Source organism: Pavona decussata, unplaced genomic scaffold (genome assembly GCF_977016875.1).
Source record: "Pavona decussata unplaced genomic scaffold, jaPavDecu1.1 SCAFFOLD_219, whole genome shotgun sequence".
In the NCBI taxonomy this organism is placed as follows: Eukaryota; Metazoa; Cnidaria; class Anthozoa; order Scleractinia; family Agariciidae; genus Pavona; species Pavona decussata.
Genome location: NW_028145624.1, coordinates 1,656,007 through 1,673,171, shown reverse-complemented (window position 1 = coordinate 1,673,171; position 17,165 = coordinate 1,656,007). Strand labels below are relative to the sequence as shown.

At 38.7% G+C, this 17,165-nt stretch overlaps 2 protein-coding genes across 2 annotated transcripts in view; both read right to left on the bottom strand.

Moving 5' to 3' along the window:
- The window catches only part of LOC146459455 (D(1) dopamine receptor-like), a 73,264-nt gene extending 70,074 nt beyond the window's left edge, over positions 1-3,190 (bottom strand). The window contains exon 1 of the mRNA XM_085089496.1: positions 3,115-3,190. The gene's annotated coding sequence lies outside the window, so the exon portion shown is untranslated. The remainder of the gene's footprint in view (positions 1-3,114) is intronic.
- Positions 1-17,165, bottom strand: part of LOC146459453 (electrogenic aspartate/glutamate antiporter SLC25A13, mitochondrial-like) — a 166,984-nt gene that overhangs the window by 111,124 nt on the left and 38,695 nt on the right. The gene's annotated exons all lie outside the window — the stretch shown is intronic.

Below are 17,165 nucleotides of genomic sequence, written 5' to 3'. Positions count from 1 at the left end.
TAAACTTTTTCTGCCACTGTCACTGCTTCATTAAGTGACAAATACGCTTGTATTTATCAACGTCAATTACGCTTTTTTTGTTATTGACAATTGCTTCCTTTCATTTGATGAAAACTCGGATATTCAGCCATCTGCCAACCGAAAGAAAAACTTTCACCTTTTTGAGAGAACCTTTCAATTGAATTAGGTGCTTCCTAATAAGTTGCCTTCATTTCCATTCTCAGAGTACGAATTACTAAAGATAATTGAAGTAACCTGCCACAGAGAGCGAAAAATAAAAGCCAAACGAAAAACAGCTTGAATGTTTAAGTGCGGAAAATCTTGTTCACCGATACATCTGTGTTACGCACAATTCATTAAATTAAACAAAGCCTTAACCCACCGTATATTAGTTTTCTTTTGCAACAAAAAGACGATCATTTTTCAGGCCAGTGGCCTTTGCGACGGGGAAACGCCCGTGCGGTCGAGTCAAAATTATATTCCCTAATCCAAAGTGCAAAATCGCCAACAAATTCTGCGCTCGAAGCTTTTCAGTAAAAAGCAAATCGGGCATTTTATTTCAACATTTGCGCTTTTTCTAATATACTCCTTTAAGAGGACGTCAAACAATGTTCATTGGCTGACCCATTTAAATGCGACATTTTGCCAATTTCATGGTATTGGAGCTGGGCGAAATTTCCAATAAAACAGCATTAGGGCAGTGACAATATGATTGGAAATTAGAAAGGTTAAAATTTACGATAACGAGGAAATTGAAGGAAAATCAGATTTTCCCTTGGCTCATCAATATCAGTGGAGATAAGATCGATAATTTCCTTTTCCAATCAGCAGCTTACCTGCAACAATATTATTTCTTTCCTAATCTTGGAACAGAAAAGTAAACATTTATTGTCCACCAACTGTTTATTAGATCTGTTGTATCTATCGCCACGCCTCCCTGCCAGATTCACAAAGTATATTGAGTAGATTTTCTGGAATTTGTTTCAAGGAAGAAAAGTTTAGCACGAGTTACGATGGAGTTCAATAGAGGTTTAACACTTACGCTGTTGTTTTGAAACTGATTAATTTTATTCTTTACGAGATGAATCATACAGAATCATCATTTATATTGACAAGGTCATGATAAGTGCACTTTATTGTGTTAGCTTCCTTGAAAATGTGATCTATGCAAAAATAAAACTATGGACATTGTTAATATTTTATTTAATTTTGACCCATAAATGTCTTACGAAAAATCAAGTCTGACTAGTATTAAAAGAGTACAAATTGGCGGCTTTTTTTAGCCTTTATTTTTTCCTATTTGATAACATACCCACCGTCAAAGGAAAATAAATAATAGTGAATTAGTACTTGACAAGATGAGACGAACCTATTAGCCCCGAAGCGAACTGATAACCAACGATTTCTTTAAACAAACAGGACAGGAAGCGCCTTTGATTGGTTATCAAATATTCAACGCTTCGCTGTGTAGACAGAAATTTCATCTGATATTGCCTTAATTACAAAACATAGAAAACACTATCTTACGACTTGAATTTTCTAGCCTGTGGTATTCTCGTCCTTAATTTCAATTTTCGACTCGTGTTAATCTAAAATGATTGAAAACAAGAAAGCGTTTTGTATCTCTTTATTAGAAATGGGTGACAATAACAAGGACACAGTAGGAGACACGTCTTCAATTTTACTCAATTTGTACTTGCTAGACAAGTTTGCCAGTATGTTTCCAACCTGCTGTTGCCAAATTCATACACGTCAACCTTCCACATAACGCGCGAAAAAGCCGGCCACACGGTGCAACTTCACGTGTAAATGTGGCATGCAAAGTTGTGTGCAGCACGGTGTGTCCACACTAGAAATTCCTGCCTACAACGTTGCGCGCAACCAGTTTCCAAAGTAGAATGATGGACAAGCGTCTGGTGTAGACACGCGCTGAGACTTTGTTGCGCGCGATTTGCACGCAGTGAAGTAGAATGAATGAGTTGCGACATAGTTTCAAGTGATTTGCAGTCAATGTTTCCCCACCATGCGTACACCTCAGACATTTCCTGAAGTAGAATAATGGAGTAGCGTACACACTGCCACTTCGCTGCGCATGATTTGCACGCACTGCACCGTGTGTTCCGGCGTCTTCATGCGATAAATTAAAGTTTTTAAACTCGTGCTGGCAAATTTCTGTTGAGTGTGTGAATGTGGCAAAGACAGCTGGCAAGCTGTTGGCTACAAAAGGAACAAGCTAGTCTCTCATTTCGCCATCTTTAAGGCTAATTGTGACGTCATATCGGTTGCCATAGTAAAACCTTAGCTCCACCAAAGCTCAGCTTTTTCTGCTTTTGAAAATTATCTGAAAACCTATGTCGGTGGCCTACACTTATTATTGCTTTTTTTTCAAATCTGCTTCATTCTTTAACCTCTCTAGCATTATTCAGCAGTCTTATGTTATATCAAAACAGTCATTTTCTCATCAGTAATTTACAGAGAATTCTTCTGCATAATGTTCCCTCAAACTTCATTTTAAGCGGCATATTGAACGTTGCGTGCATGCAAAATTTTGGATAAAGTGCAGGTTTTGTTTCCGGTTGGCGCGATTTTACGTCGCATTTGACGCGCGCGGCTTTTGATAGAAATCAATAGATTTGCATTGATTCAACTGACGCATGCATCGCAGGTCGTTATGGCGTGTGTAGGTTACACAAGCACGCAACCAAAACCCTTTCGAACCTTCTTGTCATGTGAAAGGAAAGGTTCGTTCTGTAGAGGCGCCTTTTACACAGAGCGAGAAAACTGTGTCGTTGTCGGTGGTGTTAAAAATGTGTGCGAGTGGTTAATTTGAAGTTTTACATTTATGGCACATTGTAATTTACGTGCAGCAAAAAATAAAGAAAGCAAACTGTCAATGAAGTGAATATCAAGCTACCAAACTACAGACCAATCGTAAGAAAATCATTATATGCACCAGTTTGTACTGTTTGTGGTTCGCAATTTAATCATAGTTTACTCCAGTATTTTCTATAGCAATAAGCCGGAAAGGTTGCTTTTTCACAAATTAAATGACCTGAGTCACGCAGCGATGAGGCCTTTTAAAAGAGTTAATGAATAGAAATTAAGTTAACTAACCTGATAACCGGCAAGATGTCACGATTTTAAGTGTTTCACCCCTGTGTCTTCCTGAATTCAGCCAAAATGTGCCGACTTGTTTGACAAACGTATTGGAAACTCAGCAACAAATTCTGCGACTCAGTCTTTCTTTATGACGTATTTTAACGTCATTTTTAGAATCATTTGCGCGAGGAAAGATCTGCAAAGGTCCACCTATCAAACATACTGAGCAGCAAATGATACCTGGTGTGAGTTTCGGCCGGTCCAAAAAACTATTTCACATGGACAGAAATTCAGATTAAGTAATATAGATTTCCGGCAATATTAATGATCATTTTCTGCCAGTCTGTACTAATGAGTACTACCATAAAAATATGATGAAAAATAAACAATTAATAGAAAACCCGTTTGGAAAATTGATAAGTTTAAGTAAACTTATCAATTTTCGAGACGGGTTTTCTATTAATTGTTTATTTTTCATTATATTTTTTTGGTAAAGTAGAGCTGTGAGAATTGGTGATCTAAAGGGTGCCAGGCCCATTGTTGACTATAAATGGCAAGCCCCTCCTTCATTTCACACTTTTGTGGGCGTGAAATGCAAATTTAGACTTCGTTCAGTCGTGGCACGTTGTTGACCTAAGCGTCCTCTGAACATATATGCCTCCAATTTCATAATATCGCAACAGAAATATAAGACTTCGTTTTCTAATTCGGTTAACAGGGTTTATTCCGAAAACTAAGCCAAATTTATCGGTAAGGATCCTAGAAAAAGACGCATGTTGTTTATCAATTGTTTACGCTCGTGATGGTTGATTGACAACTGAAGGTGAGAATGGTCAGCCCATAAATACTGGAATTTCCTGTTTAATAGAGGCCAGTGATAAGAAAATCCAGAAAAGTGTTTACTGCCCTGCTGTCCATCCACTGGCTGACCCCCTTCCACCCTTTAAAGGGTTAACAGAACTAGAGTACTTAGGGAACGAAGTCATCCTTTTACTTTTAGAAGTAACTTTACATTTATTTAAAATGTCTGACATCCTTGCTGATTACAAGAAACGTCAAATTGTGCAAGACTTTGTAGGGAACTTGTTTCCCCGACGTCCTCGCCGCCATTTTTGTTTTCTCACGATCCAAGTGTAATAAGACACTCCGCTGACCAATAAATGCGGGAGCAAAATGTCCTTGATTTCTGGCGATCTCCAATCAAAAACATTATTATTAAAATACTTTTTGGGCTCTAACAATACTTTACAAAGCAACAACTTCATTTAAAGAGGGAGGCGTAATCACCTATTACAGTTTTCTAACTTACGGCCAAAAGCTAGTTTTAAGAAAAGGAATTAGGACGGGAAATTATCTCCCAGAGCTGGCTTCGCGTGGCGATAAAAGAGGAGTAGCGTGGAGTCCGGCTTAGTTAATGGAAATAGTAGAATAATACACACCTGGTAATTCGTTATTTTCTTTTGTCCAATCAAACAGCTTTAAAAAACACGAGTTAGGATGAATAAGCTTTCAACTAGAATCGTTAAAAGCTTTGACTAATTTCTTTCGCGAAACTCTACCGACATTACCAACTAAATTCATTTATGCAACGGCTAGAGTAAAACTCACATTGTGATTGGTCTAGAAGAGTTTGTGATGAAAGTGTAGACGCATGAATGACATCACGAGCCGCAGGAAGTTCTCGTAGTCCACCCTCGTAAAATTTTGAGTAAATTAGGTGAGAGATTGCAAGCAAATTTGAAAACGTATTAATTTTGAGCGGGAAACCAATGTCGAAACGATGTCTAAAACAAATAGATTCATTTGACCGTAAATGTGTGGTCTGATAACGCACAAAGGACGTCCGGCAAAACGTCGTAAGCTACGAGCCGCTTGTTCTTACAACGTTTTAACGCCATCTGGGCCTTATCAGAGTTCACGCGCGCGTTAAATTGAATCTGTTTTGTTAAGTAATTGAGATCCCGGTGTCTTGCATTGTGTTTCAAGAGAAAGATTTTTCTTTGTCAAGGTTCAGAGGGAACAAGTCGAACTGTGTTGAAGTTGGTATACCCTGCCCGCATGTACCTATAAGGCGTACCGTTTTTTCCATTGCCGTTTTATTTGAGGGTAAAAGCCAAACGCTTGCCGTAGAAATAACTACTTTTCATTGACCACAGTTTATTTGCGAATATATTGAATATCATCAGATGATTATTTTAGTAATCATAAATCTGTAAATCTACTAAAAATAGCTTTCTTAAACTAGCGTCAAAAATAGTGTTTGAACAGTTCCGTAAGTCTAATTAAGGCTCAGTTAATAATAATAATAATAATAATAATGAAATAACTTTATTATTTACAAGAATAAAATTACTAGAGACAATTTGAATTCTATTAAAACCTGAGTGATTTTACAGTTTGCTGTCATAATAATAATAATAATAATAATAATAATAATAATAATAATAATGGTTTATTAACAGATCCATGTGACCAGTACGAAATCAGCTCGGCAAGACTTCAGGTCGGTCTCAGAGATGAACAGAGCTCAGACCGATGTAAGAATTTTGTTTTGAGATGATTTTTCAAGCCAGTTTCATGTAAGCAGAATCAAACGTATCATGAAGAAAGATCGATGCGCAGTGCTTCCTGTCTGAGTTTGTATCAGTTTCACGCAATCACTTCTTAAAGTACCAGTACCAGAGCAGTCTCATGTCAACTTACTCGTACTAGCATGTCTTACCGGCAAGAGAGGACCTTCATCCTCTCTTGTTACCGGCTATGAGTTTATATATATATGGAATTCCCTTCCTGTTACAATCACTTCTCTGACAAGTTTTCCCAACTTTCAGTATAAACTGCTAGAGTTTTTAATAAAATAATCACACTGAATTGGCAAAGCCGCACACTTGTTGCACAAACTATATAAGCATATATTTTTTAGGTACGAGGTGGCCTCAACTATAAGCCTGGTGGTTTCTAGAGTTCACCTCGCCATATATTAACCACTCAATAAATTGTAAATATATTAGAAAGAAAGGCAAATAAACTTCAAACTTCAAACTTCATATACCGGTGTCATGTACTCAGCGGCAGAGAGATCTCTTAAGACTCTTATCAACTCTAGTTTTAATTTGATCTCGGGTTGAACTGAATATAGTAGCAGGAGATTTGTCAAAAAAAATAAAAAGATATACAATGGTGCCCAAAACTTTTATTTTTGAGATATATTGACCAATGTTCTAACTATTTGTCACGTTGAAATAATTTATCAAACTTTCGTCGTTGAAATAATGATGAACATTATGTGCGCGGCGTCAATCTACCATTCGAAAGTCTACTAGATTCCTCTTCAATTTTTTTATCACGCGGGAGTCCGCGGATCATTTACGGGCCATTTGTGCGCTATCATGATCTGTGTGGGCCTCTGTAGATCTTCGTGATTGACATGAGCTTGATTAATTTTGTTCTCCTCCATGAATGCCATCACATGTACAAGTTACAGATCTAAAGTGTCCTCTTCATTTACAACAAAAAATGGTCAGTTTTAAGGAGGCATAAACGAAGTAACAAACATCTGTACTTAAAATGTGCCTTGCATGCGTTTCTTTAATCGCGCCTTGAAGCGATTTCCACAACACGCTTATTATTTTATTTTTTACTCTAACATATGGAATCAATGCCATTCTTAGCCCTCACGTTTGAACAACCGGCACTAATTTATATCGACATACTGCTGAGCTGAAGTTAGCAATCGAGGAGTCTAAAATACTAAGCCGCTTGTTGTTGAGTTGGATGATCTGATTGTTAAGCCTTTTGTTTAGAAACAATACTTGTGATGTATCTTATCTTAGGAGAGCTTCGTAAATCAGGCACTGGTTTACATATTATAATTGTTTTGTGATTTTAAGTGTATATTAATTTCGTGTTTCAAAGTAACAATAACGAAAAAAAATCATGTCTTAACAAAGTACAGTTCTAACTTCAAAATATGTTCCGTCATTGTTCCGGATGAAAAAACAATTATCTAAGAGGACCAGTTCATTCCAAACGAAAACATAGTTATCGAAATATAACTAATGAACGCATGCGTGTGTATTTTCTCGTGCGTAAGTTTAAACCGATCATGAGGGTGAAGCTCGGTATCCTTCGGTCGGCAATGCAAATAGTGACTAGGCGCAACTTACCAAGTGTCTTATGTTACTAGCTCGAAGTCCGCTTGCTGCTCACGGATAAACGGGAATTTTAAACGGTTCCGAGCAAAAGAGAACACCTCGGTTGTTGAAAGAGCGGATAACTCTATCCTGTGGGTAAATCGCTATCCAGCTGATAAAATGTACTCCAACCCAAGAGCACCTTTTATCTGTTGGATAGCGTCTTATCCGCTGGATAAAGTTATCCGCTCTTTGAACAATTGGGCCCTGATTTACACACACGCCTCTGCCGAACTTAGTATAGCAAACGATAAAAATCCCGAGAATATCCGTTTACTAACCTGTTGAGAGCGCCGGCGCCACTGTGCAACTGTGGATTTCTCTGTGTCGTCCGTTCTTCTTAATAACAAGTGGATGCACCGGTTCCTACCTTTTAAAGAATTTCACAACAAACTTCTGAGTAAATTTCCTTTTATGACGTGGAATATCTTTGTATGACGTAAAAGTAAATGTCACTTAGAATCATGCGCGCGCCACAAGATCACCAGTAATCACGGATAACTAAAAATCGTGTAATTCCTGCTTTAAAATTTGTTTCTGGTCATGTACAGACGTCGGAATTAAAAACAAAAACACAGGTCACATATGCAGCGCGACACTGCTATGAAAGTGCCTGCGAAGCCGATTTTCCAAGGGGGTGGGGGTGGAGGCTCAATCGAGCGCGATAGCGCGTAGCAACTAGAGGGGTCCGGGAGAATGCTTCCCAGAGAAATTTGGAAATATAGCATTTCCTCGGGTAGCCGTTGATGAACACCTATGTCATTCATATACTTCAACCGTTTTAGGCGGCTCTCATGAACGGCCAGTTATAAACATCTACCATACTGTACTCGGCGAACATTTTAGTCACTGGTTATTGCCAAAAGTTTCTTGTCTGTAAAGAAATGAATATTTACATTCTTTAAAAATCCGGGGAAACCGACAATCCAATTATGTCCTTTGTCTATGCGGTCCGAAATAGTCGCGCACTTTTCGTTGCTACATGACTGATTTTGCGCGGGAATGTACCCGTCCCGGCCCGCACACAGTGGCTCTCTCGTAATGAAAATAAGCACGTACGGGAATTTATGACTTTTGATGATGAAGGAAAACCGGAGAACGTGGAGAAACTCGATGATCAACAAAATGAAACTAATTTTCGCATTAAAAGCTATACACGAAGCCTCACTTTCATAATGAGGTTCAAAGCAGCTCGGAAATGACCTATGGCTTCCACCCTCGCTTTAGTGTCTCTGTCACTCAAACTCAGCCATCCTGTGCATATGAACGATGCGGACAACGTGTTGCGGATGTGAGACAAATGCAGATGTTATTAGCTGGTCATTCAATTTGATAAGTATGTTTATCGCGTACGTGTTTATTTACATCCTGTTTATGTTTCTTCCACGTTCCGAGTTAATAAATCTTGTTCAATCGACAACTGAAAATTATGCAAATTCAGATTTACTCTTTCTCCTTTCATCAAGCTTCTTTACTATGGCTAAGTGGATCGGCACTTTAATGAGCTTAATTGACCATTTCAAACAGCAATGTGATGTCAGTAATCCTCGATTTAATTATACCGATTTAGATTATAGAAAACCTTGTTTGATGGCGATTAGTCGTGACCTTTGAAGACCTCTTTGAAAGCGGCGTCGCAAAATCATTTTCACTGGTCTCCATGTGTAATTACAGTAACAGTTTTGAAGAAGTCATTTAAACATTAAGGTAATTTATTTTGAGTGTTTATTCCCTGTATTTTCATGATCTATATTGATATTACAAGGAAAAATGACATGCTGATCGCAACTGTTACAGGGGCACCCAACGGATCGTTTCGGTAAATTATCTGTTCGGAATGCCCTTAATCCCCTACAATTTTCTTAAGGGAATTTTCACCTCGAGCTTTCGTCTGTTTCGTGATAGGGGAAATTTAAGTCCTAGTGTTTTCGGATTGATAAAATGTCGTTTCGGGTGCCAAAAAAAGGTCTGCTAAGATTTTCGGAAAGGAAATAAGACCTAAGGTTTTTGGGAAATGGACAAGGATGCCCTAGTAATTTCGAAAAGACTCAAGTTCCCCTAGAATGACCGAACAGATAGAAATATTATAGCGTGTCCTAAAATGAACCTACAGAGCTGTAAAGGCACTCCAGATAGCCTAAAACAGCGTTTCAAAGGATTTGAGAGAAAACTGTCGTTGGGTGCCCCTGCTGTTAGGACAGTACAGTGTGCTTTACTCGCGTGCGAAGTTGGTAAATTTGTCTCTTATTTCAGCTTATCTTTGATTGTTGTATACTGATCCCTCAGGATTGCCAAAACAATATGAGTTTTGCTTCCAAGCGCACTTGATAACTTATCAAACATTCCTTTTAGTATTCGTTTTTAACGGCGTTCTATAGTTTATCGATCTGTCTTCTCGCAGCACTGAACTCTCATCTTGACAGGGTATTTATTTCATTTACTAGGATTAAGATATCGGTCATGTACTGTTGGGAGCGAAAGGAGAACGACAAGCGCGTTCCATCCAAGCAGAGATGAATCCTGCCACGGAAAATGGTTGTTCAATGGAGCGATAGGATAACAATAGTAAATTACTATCCAACAATATCCCAAGATATTTAACAGCTTCTGTTCAAGACAGTACTGAGGAATCTACTTAATCAAGAGACGTGTATTTTCAGTAAGAAAACCTTTTGTACTCGTGACAAAACGTAGACACGATGTTACAAAAATATACAATGAATCAAATGCTACTTACGGTCTATTTCACAGTTGTCAGTTTACCGAGTATAAACTGCCGCGGGTTGCTTTATCTCTGATTACGGTTAAAGATGATTCTCAGCCATGTTATCCCGCTTTTCCTAGTCTTTCTATTTCTTTGATTTGCTGTACGGACGTGAGATTGGCAGCCACCAACAGAACCTGAGCAATGCCCTCAAGAGACGCTCCCTTTGAGTGAGATGATCTTGTGTGGTTTTGCAAAAAACTCCTACTCGTTTTGTAAACATCTCATGCGCGCAAGTGTAGCAATCTTGTTGGGTCAATTATTAATGTTATTATCGATTGGCTTGGGCCTTTAGCCAGCTTCACAGATTTTTCTCAGTTTGAGGTTATGAATAATTATTAACGCGATGGTTAATGTAACTCGGTTTCAGTTAGTTTAGTCTCGGATATCGACTCAATTCACTCTTCTTTGCCACATGTATGCTATTTGGTTAGCTCCAAAACATATTTCTGATATTTACCTTCTTGAGATACGATGCCAAGGGTTGTTCGGTCGGTCATAAGTGTATTTGTGCCTTGCGGCATGCGGTGGTTTTAACTCAGGATAAATCACGCCTGCAATCAAATGATAAAATTAACCCTTCGGTTAAGCTATGTTCATGAACGCAAGATAAGCGCTAACCAAGTGATAAAGTAAGGGTTAACGTTAATTAACCAACCCAGCGAAGTTGATAGTAGTATCTCAGAGATGACCAGGATAATTCATGCATGTTGCAAGGTGTAATGACATGATGTAGTACATGAGGGTGAGATTTTGGGGGAATAGTTAAGCTTTAAATGTTACATGAGCTTTTAAGGGAAGAGTGTGTGTTGTAGTGGAGTGAGCTGTCGCGCTTATCAGTTATTCTACAACCTCGTTCCCAAGTCTTTTCCCTAAAGCCATGGTAACGAGGTCGAGTTATTCTAGTGCTTGTCTGGTGTGGTGTTCTTCATTTTCTTAACGTGTGGTGAGATGAAAAGGTAGGTTCCTGCCCATGCAGTCCGTTGTCACAGCTCAAACAAATCTTTGTTGGACTGAAATGTCCTCGGACCACCAGTTTCTGGTGTCACATGCAGTCATTTGTTTATAACCCTTTGCATGTGACGGTGTGGGAGCCAAAGAGGATCATGCATGGACTTAGCGTAAACTGGGTTATGAAATCTGATTGGTATCGTGGTGTTCGTTCAAAGTCTTCTCAAGAGACTATGAGGTAAGAGAGCGAATCCCAATGCCCCATGATAATTATTTTCAAACTTTTTTAGTTCGCGCCATGCTATTTTGGGAAATTATAATCCGCCATTGAGTTTAAAATTAAATGACGTCACTCTAACTGACCAATAAGATGTCGACATTAAAATAGCAACGCAAACAAAAATAGGTTGAAAAAAATTTTTGTAGGAAGAGGGGCATGTATGGGGGATTCGCTCTCTTACCTCATAGTCTGTTGGTCTTCTGCTTCTCCAGACTGGGATGCTTGATGCACCTTTTTTCCTGTTGTTTTTCTATCAATTTCCGCCCCTAATATCGTGTGGCTTCTGATCAGTGGTTTTGAGGTATTTAAACTCAATAACTACAGTCAAAGACTTCTTGTCTGACGCGTCCGCTGTGCATGCTATCGTACTGTTGTCTACTTTTGTTACTGTGCATACACTCTGCGCATCTCGAGATACTCGGGTTTCCTATGGGTGGTGCCTACTAAAACAGGGATATTTTTGCGCAGTTTAAAACTATGCAGAGAAAGTAGAACTTAGCAAGTGCTCTTGGTATCCAAAAAGAAAATTGGGGGTAACCATGCATTTTTCAGAGATAATAAAGCTTCAATTTGGAAAAAAAAAAAAAACGCTATACATTCCTTTATATTTTACAGCTTTTTAGAATTATCAGTTGCTTAATTATCTCCAACAAAAAATGCGTGGTTATAAAAGTCTGCCTGTATTTCACTAATTATGCGGGCCCCAGGACCTTCTCGGCCAGGTTTCGCCTCATAATATACCACGAGTTCGATCAGGTTTGCCCACCTCAGTGTTGTACACCCCTTTTACTTCACTCACTGGGACTCAATTACTCATAGTGTTATTTTTGTTCCAGCGAAACATATCACGAACGGAGAAAAAATTTTCTGTTTTTGCTGTAGTAACTTTGCCGCTGTATAGTGAGGTGTGCGAGAAACCAAGTTTCCAACAACTAATAGACTGCTAATTTAAATTCGTGCTACAGTAGCAGTATTTGTATCCCTGAAAAACCGTCTGAAAATTTATCGAGTGTTCAAAAATAAGAATCGCCTCATCGGTCTTACAGGGGATTAGACTTAGGTGAGAAATCCCAGTGCGCACACAATCTACTAGAGGATGTATACGATTTGCAAGGATTGCTTTTTTTTTTTTTTCAAGTAAATTAATTAGGACATTAGGACATTAAACTAATTAGGACATGCCTACTAATATCGAAGTATTTTTGTCCGGTTTATGACTATGCGGGAAAAGCATATCTTAGGAAGGCCTATTGGAATCCAAAACAAAAATTGGAGATAGCCTCGCATTTTTCAGAGACAATTAAGCAATAATAGCTCTAAAAGGCCCCAAAATATGAAGCAATGTATGGGATTTTTTCCTAAATTGAAGCTTAATTATCTCTGAAAAATGCATGGTTACCCCCAATTTTCTTTCGAGATACCAAAAGCGTTTGCTAAGTTCTGCTTTCTACGCATAGTTTTAAACTGCGCAAAAATATTCCTGTATTAGTAGGCACCACCCATTGGAAATCCGAGTATCTAGAGATGCGCAGAAACAATAGTAGGCACCGTCCTTAACCGAATTTCATACATCTATAAACAACAGTGAACCAAAAATAAATCTAAATAGAGAGAAAAGGAAGTTTAAGCCAAAAGGAAAGAAAGGTGCGAAAGCAAACTTATGTGACCTCTGCATGGTCTCCGAACTCAAACCTTCCTAAGTGACAGGACGTGGCCCTTTTCGAATATCTCTCCGCCGTAACCGTATTATATGACAAACCAAAATAGGAAAGACTAAGAAACAGTTTATCATGCCTTGTAGTACGTTGACGCCACCCATGAAAGCATATAGGAAGGGAAAAAAATCGCCAAAATCTGTATGACCCTTCATCTCAACCTTTCAATTTTTCAACTTGGTAAAAATTCATGATTTTGAGAAGAGCGTATGTAAATCGAGTTCTTCTTCACCTTGACTGGTTTTATTATTTGTTGTAAGATGCGCTCCTTTTCCAATTTCCTACGTGTTACCACAAATTGGTTTGGTAATGTCCGGTTCATTAAAGACGTGTAAATAAGATAGCACGATAGCACTGTTATTATGCTTTTCACAGTCATAGCTTGTTGTCGTTATTCCATGCAAGCTAGATCCTTAACGGCTTGATTTTACTGGACTGAAAATGAATTCTTGTTCGGCAGGACAGCGTGATGTTTATCCAGCTTGTCATGAGCTAACGGACATAAAGAGTCAACTGAATTGAATCCTTTGTCGGAACTGGTTCGCCCATTATCAAAAGCAGAATTTGTGATTAACACAGCTTTTGCAGCTGACGACAGGGGAAAAAAGCCGAATGGAGATCTGAAACAAGAAAAACAAACCAGAATGATTAAATGTCAGTTTCCACTTTGAACAAAGTTCGTTCCAAGCAGTCATATGACGTCTGGTGTGCTGTGATCAGATCGGCGTTGGAGCCCGTGCTGTGAACAGAATGCGAAAGTTCAACTTAACCAAGCTAATTGCTATGAACCATTTATGATCGCCTTGGGCAATTAATAGTTTGTTTGTCGGTGTGAACAATTTTATCAGTGAACGAAGCAAAAAAAAATTGTTGTTTTTACCGAAGCACAATTAGGTAGAAGAATCACCACAAAGGTTAAAAGATAACATTGTATAATGGGTTCAATTTCTTGTCTGAGAAGCCGTTTGGTCTAATTTTAAAACAGTTTCTGTTATTTTTAAAAATAAACAAATCCTCGTAATCTGTTTTTTCAGCTCGTTTCTACAGTTTTTTTTTTTGTTCGCCCTTAAAGAGACCAAAGAAATTTTTTCACTAAAAGCGCTTCACGAAGCTTCACCGGATTGTAAACTGTCGTTGTGATAAAAACAGTGCCGAGGATTTAACATCATAAGATAAGTCTCCTGGCAAAGTAAAGATACCGACAGCAGCTGCATCGATTCAATTAAAATTTTCATTGGCCATTTTTCTTTCAATATTGACGATCTTGAAAAGTTTGTTACTGTGTGACAATAGAAACTTGTCTGAAAAATAGATCATTCTGGGATTTCACAATGTAAACTAAGCCAGCAGAGTGTTATCGGAAAATAGCGAGCAGGTACATTGACTGTAATTAGCCATTCTCCATTGAGAGCGGTAATGGCGAAATTAATGAAATGTAGTTGATATTGCCTAGGGTGTGAGAAACATAATGTAATTTAAACCTGTTTTATTTTAATATGTTTAAATCTACATGTTTTGGATCTCGCGGCCAAGGCGACTGCATTCTATTTTAATTCAAATTTCACAATGTTTAGTTACCGAGTCTGACTTAACAAAACAAATGAATTCGTCATATTTGCCGGTAATCAAAGGAGATAAGAGCCAATGGTAACAGACGTAATAACCTGTCCAATTTGAAGTCCATCCGTTTCCGAACATTTCTCGATAACATTTGATTGTCAAAGGTATTAACTCGTCTTTATGACTATATAACGTATCAGACAATCTCACAGAGGAAAAATATGGGCAAACAGCAGATGTGTAAGTAAGATAGCTATGGAACTAGGGTTGAAGACCTCTCGTGCGAGCAGCTTTGATATCAGTTTCGACTCTACTACTGGCGTCATTTCTAAAAGGTGCTAAAAGGTTCCGTAAGTAAGCCAGAAATTCTCGCTTCAATCAGTGAAGTGGCAGATTTATTACGGTTTAACGTACCCTGAGGGCTTAAGCTTCGTTTAATCCTCTCAAAGAGTCAAACCGCTGTTAGCTTATCTCAACGCAACTCAAATTTGGCAGTGCAAGACAGATCTCAGACTGCCCAGAAAAGTTTTATTCCTGAAGGGAAGAACTAGGCTTTGATACCCAGCATGGAAGCAGATAACAACTACTCGTCGTGGACGAACATTTCTCATCCAGGCGGGAACCATTCTGGAAACCCTTCGACCGTTCCAAGTGATTTCGAAATCATTTCACAAGCCGTCATACTGATCATTGTACTTATCGTATCAGTCGGCGGAAATGGCCTCGTTTGCTTCCTCGTCTTCACAGTGAAACAGCTACAAATTCCAACAAATTATTACATCCTTTCCCTCGCCCTGGCAGACTTCCTATTTGCGATTGTGTGCCTTCCATTCCGCATCGTCAACATTCTGCAATATTACCTCTGGACATTTGGACTTGACGCATGTAGATTTTGGGTATGGTTAGACTTACTTTTCTGCTCAGCATCCATCGCAAACTTAGCAGCCATTAGCGTCGACCGATATTTAAAAATCGCTTCTCCGCTAACCTACGACATCCGAATGACATCAACAAGAGTGGCTTTGACTTTAATGGTGTTATGGGGATATTCGGTGAGTCTTGCTTCCTTATCACTCTTGCCAAGCGACGCACCGGGAATTACAGTAAAAAACCAAATCTGTTACATCGACAACAAGATCTACCTGACTGTTGTTTCCGTTATTGGTTTTTTCGCACCTTTTGCCATTATGATACTGATGTATTGCTTTGTTTTTAAAATGGCTGTCGGTCAGGCGAAGGAGCTCTTCCGTCAACAAGAATCGCTGTACGGCCGACGTCAGCCGAAAGCACGGCGAAAGTCGAGTAGATTGTCTCCCGGAACGATTTTCTTCGAAGTGAAAGCGACGAAAACTCTGCTCATATTATTGAGTGTGTTTTGCATTTGCTGGTCCCCGTTCTTTGTTCTTTCGTTGCTGAGTTTACACAGCCCAGGCGTTTATCAAGGGTTACCTCGGTGGTTCAGTGTCCTTCTCAAAGTTCTCTTCGTACATCTTTTGCCAAACTGCAATTCGGCTTTTAATCCAATCATCTACACCACGTATAACCATCAGTTCAGGAAAGCTATTGAAAAATTGTTCAAGCGCTATAGGAGAGCAAGATCTGCCAGTTTCAGCTCTTTTTCAGAGCCCCTGGCAGATCTGAGACGAATTCACTTCGCGTCCTGGACAAAACCCGCACAGACAACATCATTCTGTTTAGGTGAAGACCACGATACTCAGTGAACGCCCGAAACTTAGTGACTCTCACTAGTATTTGAATCCACCTGGCACTTCACCGACTTATTAAGCTAGAACTTAAAATAATATCGGCTCTTATTCTTTTTTATTTCTTAGTTTTGTGTTTGCTTGCTTTTATTGACCGTGTGGCATTAAAATGCTAAAATTGCGCGCGTTATCTGTAGCGAAATAAAATTAATGTTATGGGTGGATTTGGGTTTTAATATTGCACTATGCTAATTATCTTCAACCGATATGGCTTTCATTTCAGCCAAGAATTATCTGAGGCTTATCTATCCGGTCATACCAAAAACGTCCATTAAGCGATCAACAGTTGCCGAACGAAGAACAGACGGTGAATAATACTCAATATGTCCCTAAGACCGGAATTAGACAACCATTTACAAACGAGTTAAATATTCAAGGAGGGAGTGCATTTTTTAATCAATTTACCGGTGAGGGTTGTGCGATAAAATGGTACAACGAGTTAATGTTCTTTTGCTTACCTTTTCATGATTGTCTACATAATTTCTGTGAATACAGTTTTATCCCGCTAAAGCACTTGTGTAAATTAAAAAGTCCCACAAAATTGAACTACATTCGAAGAAAAGTTGATGCGGAAGATTAAATGTTGTCCGTGACTGTTCAATGTCGGCTACGTCAAGCATAACGCTGTTTCTCCTTAGGTAATAAATTCAACGAACACGGCTTCTTTTTATGGCCAAGCCGCTAAAAGGATGCGGAGATGTTTCGCAAGATTTCTTGGGTTTTTTTTTTTTTTTTCATAATGTTCGTTTGTTTGTATAATAACTATATATATGTTTTGCATATTACGCTGGAATATTTCTATGGTTTCAGTTGTTTTCATGTGAAGATTCTAGAATGAGT